Genomic DNA, 15,724 nt, shown 5'->3' with positions numbered 1-15,724 from the left:
ACTTCTGGGTCTGGAATGCTTTTCCAAACTAGGTTTCTCTCAGTCCAGCTAAAACTCCAAATGGGGTCACAGAGTTAGTTGTGACTGAAACAACTGAACAACAACTCTGTGAACCAGAGATTTGATTAGCCAGAACATTCATTACCCATATCTGTCAGCTCAAAGAGAATTTACTTTAAAAAATTAAAATGGACTCTGCCACTCTCCGACCATATGACCTTGGCTCCAGTTTCTCCACGGTACAAAGAAGGATTATATTAGACAGCCTTCAAGTTCTAGCTCTAATTTAGGCTGTCCTAAATATACCTTGCATGGACATCCCTCTTTTACCTTTTGCAACTTTTAGAAATCGTGGACTTTCTTTATAACACTGCTGTTAAAGCACATGGGTACAACTGCTTTATAGACTAATTGGTCTATTAAGCTTTCATTAAATGTTGTATTGCAGTGGGAGATGGGAGACAGGGACAGAGGTGGGGAGGGCTAGTTGGAGAACCTGTACTGATCCAGAGTATATTCCCTTCTGTCTAATAAGAAATGACCTTCTAGGAGCTTCTCTAAATCTTACAGCACCTTGGTGAAGTCGTAAATGCAAGCATCATTGACCCCATTTTTCCAGGAAAGAAAACTAAACCCCCAGACAAGGGGGACATGTTTTGAGATCAGAGTGGGCAGGAGGCAGGTCTGGAACCCAGTCTCCCTGTACTGAACGTTTTTTTTTTAAGTTAAAGCTTTTTATTTTCAAAACATGTACATGGAAAATTTTTCAAAATCAACCCTTGCAAAACCTTGTATTCCAATTTCCCCTCCTCTAGATGGCAAGTAGTCCAATATACGTTAAATGTGGTAGAAATATATGTTAAATCCAATATGCACACATATTTATACAATTAGCTTGTTGCACAAGAAAAATAAAATCAAACAAGAAAAAAATAAAATGCAAGCAAATAACAACAAAAGAGTGAAAATCCTGCACTGAACTTAATGCTCAGTCTAATGACTCTCCATCAGAGCAGGGCTGAAGGGAGGTCTGTCCTCCAAGCATGGTTGGCAGGTACCAAACCTGACTAAGTGAAAAATGTCTCTTTATCAACTTAGGCTAATCACTCTCCACATTTTGCACATGGTTGACAATGAAAAATTCAAATGATTAAGTTTTGCATTTCAAATGTAAATACTCTATTAAGCTTTCTCATAATGAAGTCTGCTGACCTTCCTGGTATAAGGCTATTTTCAATGAACATTAATAGGCTGATTATCATTATCCTCTGGCCTGGGAATGGATTCTGAGGAGGACTTTGATCACTCCACTTCTCTAGGTTTATAATGTTCATAAAATCCAACCCTTCTATGGGCCAAAGCTCCTCTTTAGCTGGGGAGTCTTCATAGATGGCAGCTAGAGGTAACTAGGAGCTTTTTATTGATAAGCTGTGTCTGACTCTTCCTGTCCCTGTAGGCCATGGATTACATGGGATTTTCTTGGCAAACATAAGGGAGAGGTTTGCTATTTCCTCCTCCAGTTGGTTTACAGATAAGGAAACTGAGGCAGACAAGGGTTAAGTGACTCGCCTGAAGTCCCACAGCTAGTGAGTGTCAAACTGGAGTTGAATTCAGATCTTCCTGACATTAAGACATATCCAGAAAAATGATGGACACATGTGGTGAGAGTAAAGGGTAGCTAATGGTCAACCCCCGGAGCTCCATTAGTATCCCATGCAATGTCAGGGGGATCCCCAGAAGGCTGCTCACACACTGGATGGATCTCCTGGATTTACTGTAAGCACATTGCACAGGAGAGATTGTTAACCCCATTGCTGGGGAGATATACTAGAGTGCAGATCTGTTGAAGTATTTTTTATTTTTAAAAATTTAGTCATTTTTATTAAGCACATAAATAAAACTAGTAGTTCCACATATAAAGTAATATTAAAAAAAGAATTGTACATGAAGTTTTGAATCTTGTTTACCTATAGCACCACTGATGTATATTTTTAATGTAAGCACAGTCCCGTATGGGACAGAATAAACATTCATTTTAGGGTCAGTTTAGGATTGGACTCTTAGATCTCCTAGTTTCTAATTGTGTGGGGTTGGGTAAATCACTTGAATTTTCTAACTCCTGACTTCCTCATCTGTGAAATGAGAATAATGATCTTTGCATTATTTATTCCCCCAAGGGATTTTTTGTTTCAAGGATCAGAAGAGATGGTTTTTCTTAAAGGACTGTTAAATCAATGTAAGTTTGTTGTTGTTGTTCAGTCATATGTGACTCTCCATGACCCCATTGGGGGTTTTCTTGGCAAAGATGCTGGAGTGGTTTGCCATTTCCTTCACTGGTTCATTTTACAAATGAAGAAACTGAGGCAAACAAGCTTACATGACCGGAAATCTAAGGATAAATTTGAACTCAGGAAGATGAGTCTTTTCTAACTACAAGCCCTGCACTCTATCCACTGAACCCCTGAATAACCCTACCCTGAATAACGTTGAGGGGTCATTTGATATTCTTTTCATTTGATAAAAGGGGAAACAGGTCAATATAAGTGAAGTGAAATCTTGAAAGGTTGCTCAAATACATAGAAGTGGTAGAACTGGCATTCAAATGCGCCCAATGTTAGCCCAATCCAACACTCTAATGCGCTATCACCGGGCTGTCTCTCCTTGTTAGACCAAAATAGCTCCTGCTGTTGAAAAAGAGGTAATTCAGATAATTCTATGTGAGAGAGGAAAAAAAGAGAAAGAGGAGGGCAAAGGGAGAGAAAGAGTGAAAAAGAGGACTGGAGGTTTTAGAGAGATTCTGTATAGTGAATGAAATGACTTGTGCTCCACCATTAAAGGGCTTATAATTAGGTTAATAATTACATTGTTTCAAATTATAATACCAAGAAACTCTTTAAGGGGAAAATACCACCCAATCTCTTTCTCTCTCTCTCTCTCTCTCTCTCTCTCTCTCTCTCTCTCTCTCTTTAAATTCCAACTTGTGATCTTACTGATGCAGAGAATTCCAGGCATGGAAATCCCCTTCCACTAACAAAGGTGACTGGGGGAGGAGAGGGATGGTGTGGTTGGGGAAGTTGGGAAGACCTGAATTCAGATCTGATCTCAAATACTTTCTAGCAAATGTCAAACATTTAATCTCTGTTTACTTCAGTTCTCTTATCTATAAATAATAGTACCCACCTCTCAGAATTGTTGAGAGGAATAAATGAGATTTTATTTTCACAAAGACTGGACACATAATACATAAATGCTTATTTCCTTCCCCATCCCTGCCTCCCAACTTAATCTTTGTTTTTTGCTCCTTTGCACTGAATGTTTAATGGACCAATGGTCCATGCTGGAAGAGATAGAATATCTTAGTAGCAGGACAGGAACCCACCTGGGATGACTGGTGCTGTGTGGATCGGTGGGAGTATTGATTTGCAATAATAGTAGGTAATCACCAGACAGACAGTGACCAGGGTGTGGTCTAGGAGTCTGAGAAGCTTTTCCCTTTGGCAGTTTGACAATTGTTCTGCAGGTCCTAATAGAAAAGTACAGCAGAGCTCCCAAACTTTCCATTAAAAATAAACCCACTTGTTAGCAAGTTAGTGGAAAGCAAAGCACACTGCTTAAATTCCATTTTCATGTCCTCCCACTTTGGGGTACCGTGTAAAAAGTCTTCCAGCAAATAAAAGGCCCATCAGCAGAACTATTCTTTATCTGACAGCCCTGTTAGCCTTAATGACCATCTTCCCCATGTAAGTGCTATAAAGTATGGAAATATTTTTGTGCGTTATGGGGCAATTTTCTGACCATGATTTTCCCTGATAAAAGGCCTAGAAAAATGCATTTCCCTACCCACTCATTTGCTGTCAAAGGATAGTGAAACTCAGGACCAACTTAGCTGTCAATCCATAACAAATACACAATTACTCCAGGCTTGTTTTTTAAGCAAAAAAAAAAATTATTTTTAGAATAGGTGCTGGGTTCCATGTTTCAAGAGCAGGGCCCTTTGCCTTTCAGCATTTTGTATTCTGTACAGACTGCTTACTCTCTCGCCCTTGCCTTTCCATGAAAAGATGAATTTCTATAGGTGGTTTTCTAATGTTAGCTTAAATTAAAGATCTGCTTTGTTGGCCTTTTGTGTATTTCTTGAACAAGGGGAGGCAAGAAGTAATTTTTCTTGCAGTCTTCCAGAACCAATCATCCTAGGAAGTCTTGCCAGAAGGTGAACTGTAAATGACTGAAGTATTTGGAGAGGAGAAGGAGAAAATAAGAAAAAAGGAGGAGGAAGAGCAGGAGGAGGAAGAAATAGATGATCCCATTCTCAGAATAATGCACTAGACTTATGAAGGAAAGGAAATGGTAATGCTCCTGCAAGATAAACAGTTGACTCCTAGTCACAAATAATTGATGACAGAGATCCCAGATAATATAGCTTTGATAGAAAAAAAAATTTAATGTTATGGAGCATTTTTTCCTTTTCAGAAATCTTGATTTCCTGATTAAATTAGCAAGGCTTTCTGCTGGAAGGCAGTATTCTCCAGTCTAGTCAGAGGGAAGGAGGCAGATGTTACTCATCTCCCTGGGGTGGATTTGTTTGACTTTCAGCTTTGCACTATATATGATGTATACAGGTTACTACTCTTATAGATGAGAAAACAGGTTTATAACAGAGGTTCCGTGACTCGCTGCTTGGCCACATTGAGCGATAGTAAGCATCAGGGGTAAAGTTCAAAGCTCCACTCTCCCCACTGTACCATACTGCTCTCCTACAGGCAGGGGGCTGTACCAAGAGCCAGGGGAGAAAATAAAAGCTTTGGCTCTCATCCCTGAAGGGATTTTGAATCTAAAATGAAGAAAGCTGAATATACCTCCTCAAGAAATATCCGCATGCAGATATTGAAGTGATAAAAACTTAAGAGAGGCAGTGGGAGATCAAAGGAAGGAGAGCTCATGTTCCCCTAGAGAACTCAGGAAAGGCTTCCTGGGGGGAACGGGGTCTCTGAGCTGGGTCCCTGAAAGGTGGTTAAGCCATTGAGACAAAGGGGAGGGGGTGTTGAGATGGGAATGGCATTTCTGAAATTGGAAATCACAGGAGCAAGGGCTCACAGGGAAAGGGTGGGGAGTGTTTGGAAAGAAAATACATAGTGTAATTTTCCTGAGTAATAAAGCATATTAATAAATAATTTTTATTAACAGGATTGAGGGGGTAAATGCTGATATGCTACTGTATATCTACTGTATACTATTATATACTGTATATGGTAAATGCTGATATACTACTGTCTGTTGTATGTTACTGTATATTATAAATACTGATCTACTACTGTATATTATTGTATACTTCTATATACTATAAATACTATAAATATCTACTATGTTCTACTGTATATGGAAAATATGAATACACTAGTATATCTACCGTATACTATAAATGCTGATATATTACTGTAATCTACTGTATACAGTAAATGCTGGTATACTACTATTTATCTACTCTACACTATTGTATACTATAAATACTGATATACTACTGTATATCTACTGAATACTATAAATGCTGATCTACTACTATATGTCTATTGTATACTTCTATATACTGTAAATGCAGACATACTAATGTATATCTACTATATTCTACAGTATACTATAAATGCTGATATATTACTGTATATCTACTGAATACTGTAAATGCTGATCTACTATTGTAATCTCTTGTATACTTCTATATACTGTAAATGCAGATTATAAATACTAATGTATATCTACTATATTCTACAGTATACTATAAATGCTGATATATTACTGTACATCTATTGAATACTGTAAATGCTGATCTACTACTGTAATCTCTTGTATAGTTCTATATACTATAAATGCAGACATACTAATGTATATCTACTAAATTCTACTGTATACTGTAAATGCTGATATATCACTGTATACCTACTGTAGATCTACTGCAGATACACTACTATATATCTATGGTAAACCTACTGTTTAGCTGATATAGTACTATATACTGTAAGTACTGATATTCCACTGTATCTCTACTGTGTACTATATACTGTAAATGCTGATCTGTTATTGTATATCTAGTGTATACTACTGTAATATACAGATAGCACAAAGTGCATCTCAACTAAGATATTTTGTTTGAATATTGTGCTTTTCTCTTGTCCCTTCCTCCCTTCTTCATACTTTCATGAGTTAGGGAAGGGAGTACGTTTTTAAAAATGTTATTATGAATTTTATAAGCAAAAAGCATTTCAATATACAAAGAACAAGAAAGAAGTTTGTCTAAGAAATGACTTTTGTTAGGTAGCTTGTTTTTAAGTTTATGGTAAATTTAACAGGTAAATGACTAACTCTGTAGAGTGTTAGACTAGGAGTCAGGATCTGCTCTGCATTCAAATCTGGCTTCAGACACTAGTGGTGTGACCCTGAACAAGTCACTTAACTTCTGTTTGCCTGAATCTATCATAGAAGAAAATGGTAAATCACTCTAGTATTTTTTTTTTTGGGCGGGGGTGAGGTAATTGGAGTTAAGCGACTTGCCTACCATATTCAAGCCAACCAAATCAATCCATTAGCCATGTCTGAAAATCCCTACCTAATGTCCCTCTAACTCAGCACCTCTCTACCATAACAACAGCATGAGACCACAATAATGAGATACAATATTGTAAAAAAAGAGATACCAAATCTCTGTCAAAGTTGTGATCAATCATGGCTTCAGAACACTGATGTAACAGCATATGGCCCAGTTCTTGTCCATTTTGTCCATGGGGTGCTCTTCTGTTCAGACAAAATACTTTCTAGGAAGCTGTCTTGGAAAAAATATTTAAATTCAATTCAACAAAGTAGTTTCCCTTACTCCACTTAATAGTACTTTATTTTTTCCAATTACACGTAAAGATGATTTTCAACATTCACTTTTATAAGATTTTGCATTCCATTTTTTCTTCTTCCCTACAGCCCTTCTGTTCCCAAGGCAGCAAACAATCTGGTACAGGTTATACATGTATGGTCATATTAAACATATTTCCACATTAGTCATATTGTGAAAGAAGATTCAGAACAAAAGGGAAAAACCACAAGAAAGACCAAAACAATAGAAAAGTGAAAATGGCATAGTTTGATCTGCATTCAGACTCCATAATTCTTTTTTTCTGGATGTGGAAAGCATTTCCCCATCACAAATCTTTTGGTATTGTCTTAGGTCACTCTATTGCTGAGAAGAGCTGAGAAGAGAAGTCTATTAAAGTTGATAATTGCACAATGCTGCTGTTACTATATACAATGTTCTTAGTGTTAAGTCAGATAAATCTTTCCAGGTTTGTTTTTTTTCCCTGAAATCTATTTGCTCATCATTTTTTATAGAACAATAGTACTCCATTACATTCATGTACCCCTACTTATTCAGTTATTCCCCAGTTGATGGGCATCTTCTCAATTTCCAATTCTTTGTTACCACAAAAAAGAGTGGCTATAAATATTTTTGTACATGTGGATCCCTTTTAATTTGATGACAAGTGGGCTTTTGGCAGAGGTATTATCTTTTGCCCCTGTGACCTACCCTGTCACAGGACTATACAGATCTGCAGGGGGATTTTCTGAGGCGTGAATTGTTTTATTCATAGTGGTCAAAGGGTTTTGGACCTTTCTGAGCAGGGCTTCTTTCTCTTATGGAATCTACAGAGAAGACTGCTGGTCAGGAAAAAAATCTCTCTGAACCACTGCTTTGAGAACCTGTTAGAAGCCTGCTTATTAACTTCCTGTTAAGAGGTAAGGATCCCTGCCCAACTTACAACATTTTTCTCTACTTTGTTTTCCTTCCCATTTTTCTTCTTTCCTCTTCTTAAAGTTTCAGACTGACAGTTTTTAAAAAAGCTTTTGAAAAAGTGCTTTTTTTTCCAATTTATAAATATTTATTTTAAATAATAGCCTTTTATTTTCAAAATACATGCAAAGATAGTTTTCAACATTCACTCTTGCAAAATCTTGTGTTCCAAAATTTTCTTCCTTCCTTTCCCCTCCCAGACAGCAAGTAATCCTATATATATATATATATATATATATATATATATATATATATATACACACATATATATATCAAACACGTTCAGTTCTTCTATGCATATTTCCACATTTATAATCAGATCAAAAAGGGGAAAAATGAGAAAAAAGTAAGCAAATCATAAAAAAGATGAAAATACTTTGTTGTGATCTACATTCAGTCTCCATCTTTCTGGATGCAGATGACTCTCTCCATCACAAGTCTATAGGAACTGGCCTGAATCACCTCACAGTTGAGAAGAGCCACATCCATCAGAATTGATAATCGCATAATTTTTCTGTGTATAATGATCTCTTGGTTCTGCTCATTTCACTCAGCATCAATTCATGTCTCTCCAGGCCTTTCTGAAATCATCCTGCTGATTGTTTCTTACAGAATAATAATATTCCATCACATTCATATACCGTAACTTATTCAGCCATTCTCCAGTTGATGGGCATCCACTCAGTTTCCAGTTTCTGGCCACTACAAAAAGGGCTGCCACAAACATTTTTGTACATACAGGTCCCTTTCCCTTTTTTATGACTTCTTTGGGAAACAGACCAATATAAAGACACTGCTGGATCAAAGGGTATGCACAGTTTGATAGCCCTTTGGGAATAGTTCCAAATTGCTCTCCAGAATGGCTGGATCTGTCTGACAGTTTTTCAAAAAGAAAAGTTGCTTTTTATGACATCAGCCACCAAAGGTTGGGGAGGAGGCGGCGCTCCTCACAGCCATGATAAATGATCTTCAGAACTCACTGGGGCTCCATCACCGACAAATTCATCTGCCTCCTCTTCAGAGTGATTTCTGTTTTCAGCCTGTGTGACCCTGTGAGATGAGATCCAAAAATTTACCGTCCTTTGTGTCAGCTGATTTCCTCTCCTTTTTTTTTTTTTCAAAGCTGCTGCTTTTAAGTTTCAAAATTCTTTAAAGTTTAACTTCTTGATTCCAGAATGCTTCGGTGTGGTCATCTTTTGTTTGTTTACAATTTTAGGAGAATCAGGCAGGTTGAGAGATATTGTGATAGAATAAAGAAATATATCAGGATTCAAGAGCCTGAGTTCAAATCCTTCTTCTAATATTTGTTTTCTGTGAGACTTTAGGAGTAAATCACTTCATCTTTCAAAATCCAAGTTTCTTTATGATGAAAGTGTTGGGCTACATCAGCAATGTCAAACTTAAGTAGAAAAGGAGCCCTAAAAGCTGTATATTGTTGTTGTTCAGTCTTGTTTGACTCTTTGTGACCTCACTTACAGTTTTCTTGGCAAAGATGCTGAGGCTGTTTGCCATTTCCTTCTCTAGCTCATTTTACAAATGAAGAAACTGAGGCAAATTTGCTTGGGGTGATACAACTAGGAAGTATCTGATACTAGTTTTGAATTCAGAAAGATGAATCTTTTAGACCCCAGGTCCAAAATTCAATGTACTGTGCTAATAGCTAATATGTTATGAAAAATCCCACTATGATTGATTTGTCATTGGGGATACTCCAATGACAAACTAAACACACTGAAGAAAGGTAGATTCAAGGTGATTCCACAAAGGCACCAATCCTTGTAGCCTCACTTTACTTAAGGGGAACTTCACAAGGAATCCATTAAAGGAGAAAGGGGTTTTCAGTAGTGAATCTACCATAAACCAACATTATCAATATTGTATTACATTTTTATTCATTTTGTCAAACATTCTTCAATCACATTTTAATTTGTTTCTTGATAGATTCCAGAATTTTATGGGCTACATATAGTCAGAGGACTGTTTGACACTTCTGTAAGTGATTTCCAAGGTCTCATGTACTTTTATGAGTATTTTGTAATTGTATTTATATAGGTTTAGTGTATATCTTGGGAGAATGACTTCCAGATATATAATACTTTTTAAAGGTATTTTGAATGAAACTTACTTTCTGGAATTTGTTATTGCTAGAAGTGTTTTTGATTTTTTTTTGGTTTATTTGGCTACTTTTATTATTGCTATTATTTTACTTATTTTATTGTTATTATTATCTGGCTATTTAACCATTATCTGTCTCAAATGCCTACTTTGCTGATCCTCTGGAATTTTGTTTTTGTTAATAAATAGATATTGTCAACTTTCTATCTATTTTTATACTTTTTATTTCTTTCTTTTGTCTTATTACCATTGCTGGCATTTCTAGGAAAATTGTTAGGTAACAATAGGAAGAGGGCATTCTTGATTTATTCCTATATTTATGATATAAATTTTTAATATTTCCTTATTGCATATGTGAAGGTTCACCTATACCCCAACTAACTAATTATAGAAAAGCCAGATAACTAAATTAAATCAATTAAAAATAAACTTTTTGATGAATAAATTCTCAATCAATTTGAAAAATTATTGGGCCTTTGGGTCAGTGAATGAAAAAAATGACATCACATAAATATGTGGATGATTCTCTTGTGAATGTTTGAAGAGAATCAATCATTCATGCCCTTCAAGGCTATGGATAAAATATCAGGTCAACCTGGGAGTTTCAGTATTCCAATAGAAAGTCAGTCAATGTTGCTTGAATCCAGTTGTGAAGAACTTCTGAGAGGTAATTAATTGCCTTTGGAGGGAGTCAGGGAAGGAGAAGGAGAAGATATTCTTTCCCTTTCTCTATTCTTCACCTCTATTTGACCAGTTGATAATCTAGTGAATTTAAACAAATTGGATAATCTGCAGTTTCCATTGGTATTGGTTGTACCCAAAGTAGAACTGGAGGACAACAACATCTCATTAGAAGCTGAGAGACATCCCAATGACAAACTAAACGTACAGAAGAAAGGCAGCTTCAAGATGATTCCACAAAGGCACCATTCCTTGTAGCCTCGCTTTACTTAAGGATAACTTCATAAGGACCCCATTAAAGGAGAAAAAAGTTTTCAATAGTGAATCCACCATTTTTGGCACATGTGCTTTCTAAGTTTGAGCCTACTCTCCTAAAAGTTGTTTGTGCAAGGGGAAAATGTGATCTTGGTTGAAGAGAGGATATTTTTGTAATAACTTTTAAAAAATGTCTTAAAAATATATACCCATCTTTGTTATATCTGCTTAGAAATATTCTTTTTAAAAATTAATTAAATCTGGATGAAAATAAACACACTTGTGGGGAATCATGACCAACAAAATAGGAATAGATACCCCAGCCCCTAGAGTTACTATCTCTAGAATCTTAAGGAGAATAATAATCAGCCTCCTTCTGGAAACGCAATCAGCAAATGTAAGTGAGAATTAGGGGGAAAATTTCAGAGCAGGGGCTATACATATAATATCAGTTTTTTGGTTCTAGGGAGATTCTTTTAACCATATTTCAAAAAGATTTTTTTAAAAAAACAACTACTAAGTGTTATACTTTATTAAATGATCTTTCCCTTTACCCACTTTGTTTTAAGCACTCTCCTAGTGTGGCCAGATCTGGGCTATGATTTGTGCACCCTTAAGGGTGATTAGGACTCTGAAGGTCTGTGTGATTAGTGAACTGGAACAAAGGCCAAAGAATCAACTCTAGGAGATTCAACCAGTCCTACCAAAGGCACTACATCCTGACATAGATGTTATTTTTTTGCACACCTCTTTGGAGTAAGCCACAAATCTAAATTACTTCTTCCTCTGTCTTCCCACATCACCTTGAAATGGTTCATTTTTTCCATTCATACTCTACATCATATTTTTCTCTTAGTAACATTTTCCATTTTTCCACAACCCTTTGAAGTCCAAGTATATGCTCAAACACTGCAGATAGCTTTGCCATCTTGGATTTCCTCCCTCCCTCTCTCTCTCTCTTCACTGCAGTGATACACTCTTAATTCCAGCTAGTGGTCTTATCATCCAATCAGTGACATTATCCCGTTTCTATCTACATTTGTAAGAGCCATATCAATATTCAAACCATGTCTCCACATTATTGAAATGCCTTGTGTATAGAAAGCATCAGCTTCCTATGAACTGCATTTATTTCGAGAAACTGCTATGAACTTTGAAGTCATTAAGTATCCCCTTTTTATGCCCATGACGGAGAAGAATTGCAGCCGGCAGTATCTTTATTGAAAATTCTCCATTAGATTGCCATTAGTTGCTAATAATACATCATAATTATTCTTATAGGGTTAAGCTTCCCCTCTTCTCTTCCACCTGCCTTGCAGAGATAACCTCTAAGAATGCCCTGAAGGGTAGCCAGGCTAGAATTCAAAAGGCTTTCCTGCTAGCTGAATTCTCCAAGCAATTCATTACATTCAAAAGATTGGGAGAAATATAAAGATAATGGTTGACTGTCTGTACAAATTTCAGTCCTCTGTCACTACAGTCAGCTCCTAAAGTCAGACCAAGGAAATATTTAATTTCCCCTCTCTCTCTCTCTCTCCCTTTTCTATTACCCATGAAGGAAGAGGTTACCCTCCACCCATTTATCCTCCTTTATGGTTAGTGGACACACACAACTACAGTTAGGAAATTTGTCAATCATGTTGAGGCAATGGGAGCTCAGGTAAGGACTGGGTTTTGTTAGTCTGGTGATAGGACGAAGCCTTAGAAATGAATGCTTGGAATTTATAATTTGGACAAGAAGCATCTGCTGTCAAAAATCTCAGCTTTATTACTTTTATACTGTGAGAACGTCTTCCTGGATATTGTACTAGAAGGATGGGGAACTTGGACTACCTACCCTCACCCCCAATTAATTTCTTGCCATTGTTGAGCTTCTGATCACTAATAATAATACTAGTAAAAATGTTCATATAGCATTTTGCAGTTCATAGTATCTTTTTTTTTGGGGGGGGTATCCATACCTGTGGGTTTCACATTTGTAACTCTTCCATCTCCTCTGTACTAGGTGCTCTCCTTTTTTTCTAATCTTGACATCTTATACCAGATCAATGCTATACTGTCCATAGCTCTTGAGTCCTTGGCCCCCTTATCATATCACCGATTGTTCTGTGCCAGGATTCAGCTTGGATCACTCCCTTCATTCCCTGTCTTCTTACTCACCCATATGCTGCTAAATGAAAGTGGAAAATCAGGCATTCATTCTGAACTACAAATTTCTATTACACAACTTAAACTGGGCCCTCACTGCTGCTAGGCAATCCTTCAGTGTCTCCCTTATCGACTCAATATCCTACTCTTCACAATGAGGCTTCCAAACTTTTTTAACCCTCCTCAAACCTCCGGTGGCTCATCCACTCAGAGGAGACCCTTGCTTTGTTTCTGGCACATAGTAGGCACTTAATACGCGTCTGTGGGCTGATTGATATTTTCCAGAAAAAAATTAGGTTATTCACCATGATCTCCTCTTCCCCTTTTTCTCATCTCTTATCATTTAGATGCCTTTTGTCACTATCTCTTTTAATCACCCGTTTCTCAAATCAAAGCCCTCTCTTTCCATCCCATCTCCTCCAACAGAATGCCTCATCTGTTTCCAGCATCCTCCCACTTATCTTCAATCCCTCACTGACTGTGGGCTCTTTCCATATCTCCTACAAACAGCCAGCTCTCCCTCATGCTCAGAAAAGCTTCGCTTGATCTTTACATTACCCTTTTTAGCTAATAGTTTAGTGGCTCCCCTTTCTATATGAATTTGATACCATTGGTAACAACACCCCAAATGCTAAATCAAGCTCTGAGTTTCAGTGTTTGGGATTTTCTGAGGTGTGAAAACTCCCACGGAAAATTTTGCCCTTTGTAGCTAAACTTAGCTTCAGGTACTTTCTCTGGTCCTTCTCCACTTCTTCCAACTCATTTTTGTCTCCTGCCTTCAGGAAACATTTTCCAATCCTCTTAATTCTAGTGCCCTCCTTCCATTAATTGCTTCCTATTTATTCTCTATATAGTTTGTTTGTACATATTCACCTGCTTTTATTTTTATGGAATGAAATTTCAAGACTTGAAGCCTGAAAATTTCAGGTCCCATTCTTTCTCTGATTGTGAAATGCAAGTCACTTAATCTTCATAATACTTTGTTTTTCCATTGGTAAAATGGGTATAATATCTACAATGACTGTTGCACAAAACTGTTGGATCAAATAATATGGTCTCTATTGGAGAGTCCTGTATGACATGCTAGTGTGGTCTTTGATTATAAGAGAACAAGTGAAATAGTAGATAGAAATCTGGCCTCAATCATAGAAAGATCTCAATTCAAGTTTTACCTCGAACAATACTGATTATGTGATCCTGGCAAGAAGAATATACTGATAAATGTTTAATGACTGACATTCTGAAAAAAAAAAAGTTATATGCAAGTCATATATTTAACTAGCTAGGTGGCTCAGTGGGTGGAATGCTGGTTTGGAGTCAGGAAAATTCATCTTCATGGATTCAAATATGGCCCCAGATATTTACCAGCTGTGTGACCTTGGCAAGTCACTTGATTCTCTTTGCCTCAGTTTCCTGATCTGTAAAATGAGCTGGAAAAGGAAATGGTAAGTTTTCTTTGCCAAGAAAACTTCAAAGGTCACAAAGCCAGATGTGACTGAACAACAACTTATTTTAAAGTTTAATCTTCATTTTTAACATTTCCCCTTTTCTTTTGTAAGTCTAGACAAGAAGTATCAAACATAATGTCACCAGGCCACTCTCACAAGTGGCTTAAACCAGAGTGAAATATAGTACCTACCTGACTTAATGCCTTGATGTATTAATAAATAATAAATAAAATGAAAAATATATAAATGTGCAGTTTTCTGAGTCAATCCCTGTGGAGATTCTTATGTAGGGTTTAGTGGCTCCCATTTCTATATGAATTTGATGCCATTGGGAAACAGCACCCCAAATGCTAAATCAAGCTCTGATTTTCAATGTTTGTGATTGTCTGAGCTGTGAAAACTCCCACTGAAAATTTTGTTTTCCAGCTGCCTCTGGCAAGTCGCTTAATCTCTGTTTGTGCCTCAATTTCTTAATTTATAAGTGGAGGCAGCAGTGAGCCTCCATGATGGCTACGGTTCCTTGCATCTCTAAATAGGATCAGAGGATGCTTAAGTCCCAAGGCAGGACTTAAGCATCCTTTGATCTTATTTAGAGATGCAAGGCAGGGCTCTTCATTGGAGCTTCTTCTGGTGATGAAATCACAAATCTGGTCGGGAAAAGGATAACGATTATGGTCCTCTGAGAGATGGAGAGGCCTTAGCTGTCCAGCCCTCCCTCGGGTGTTCCCCGGAGCCAGGTTTTCTACCTGGATGACAACACGAATGTTAAAGCAAGGACATCTGATTCATTTGTGGTTGAAAGAAAAAAACACCTACCAGTTGTGAGACGGGGCTGCAGACAGGCTGCCTTTAGAGCTGTCTTCAGGACAGAAGGCCTCCTTGCTGTGATTGTTACTCTTGTCATCATTGCCTGGAAAACAATGGGAGCTGCCTTCAGCAGCCACGAGGAAGCCCCCAGAGAGGGACGTTAAGTCAAGCTTTGAAGACAGATGATGTGGCGCCTTCAAAAACATTAAATCTGGAAATGACACACCTGTTCCTGCCCCGGGGGACATTTTTCATTCCCGTTTCAAGGCTGCCTCTCCCTTCCCCTCACACTGCTGCTCAGATTCTGTCTCCCCCAGCAGACCCCGTTCCATTTGTCACACTGTCCGTCCCTGTTGGGCTCCCAAGGTGAAGGTCACCGCAAGAGTGGCTGCTGTAGGATGAGAACGACCCAAGTCGGATGCGGATTTTTCAGCTGAAAACT

This window comes from Sarcophilus harrisii, chromosome 2 (genome assembly GCF_902635505.1).
Source record: "Sarcophilus harrisii chromosome 2, mSarHar1.11, whole genome shotgun sequence".
Taxonomy (NCBI): Eukaryota; Metazoa; Chordata; class Mammalia; order Dasyuromorphia; family Dasyuridae; genus Sarcophilus; species Sarcophilus harrisii.
The sequence above is the reverse complement of the archived record's forward strand: the minus strand, read 5'-3'. Positions refer to the sequence as shown.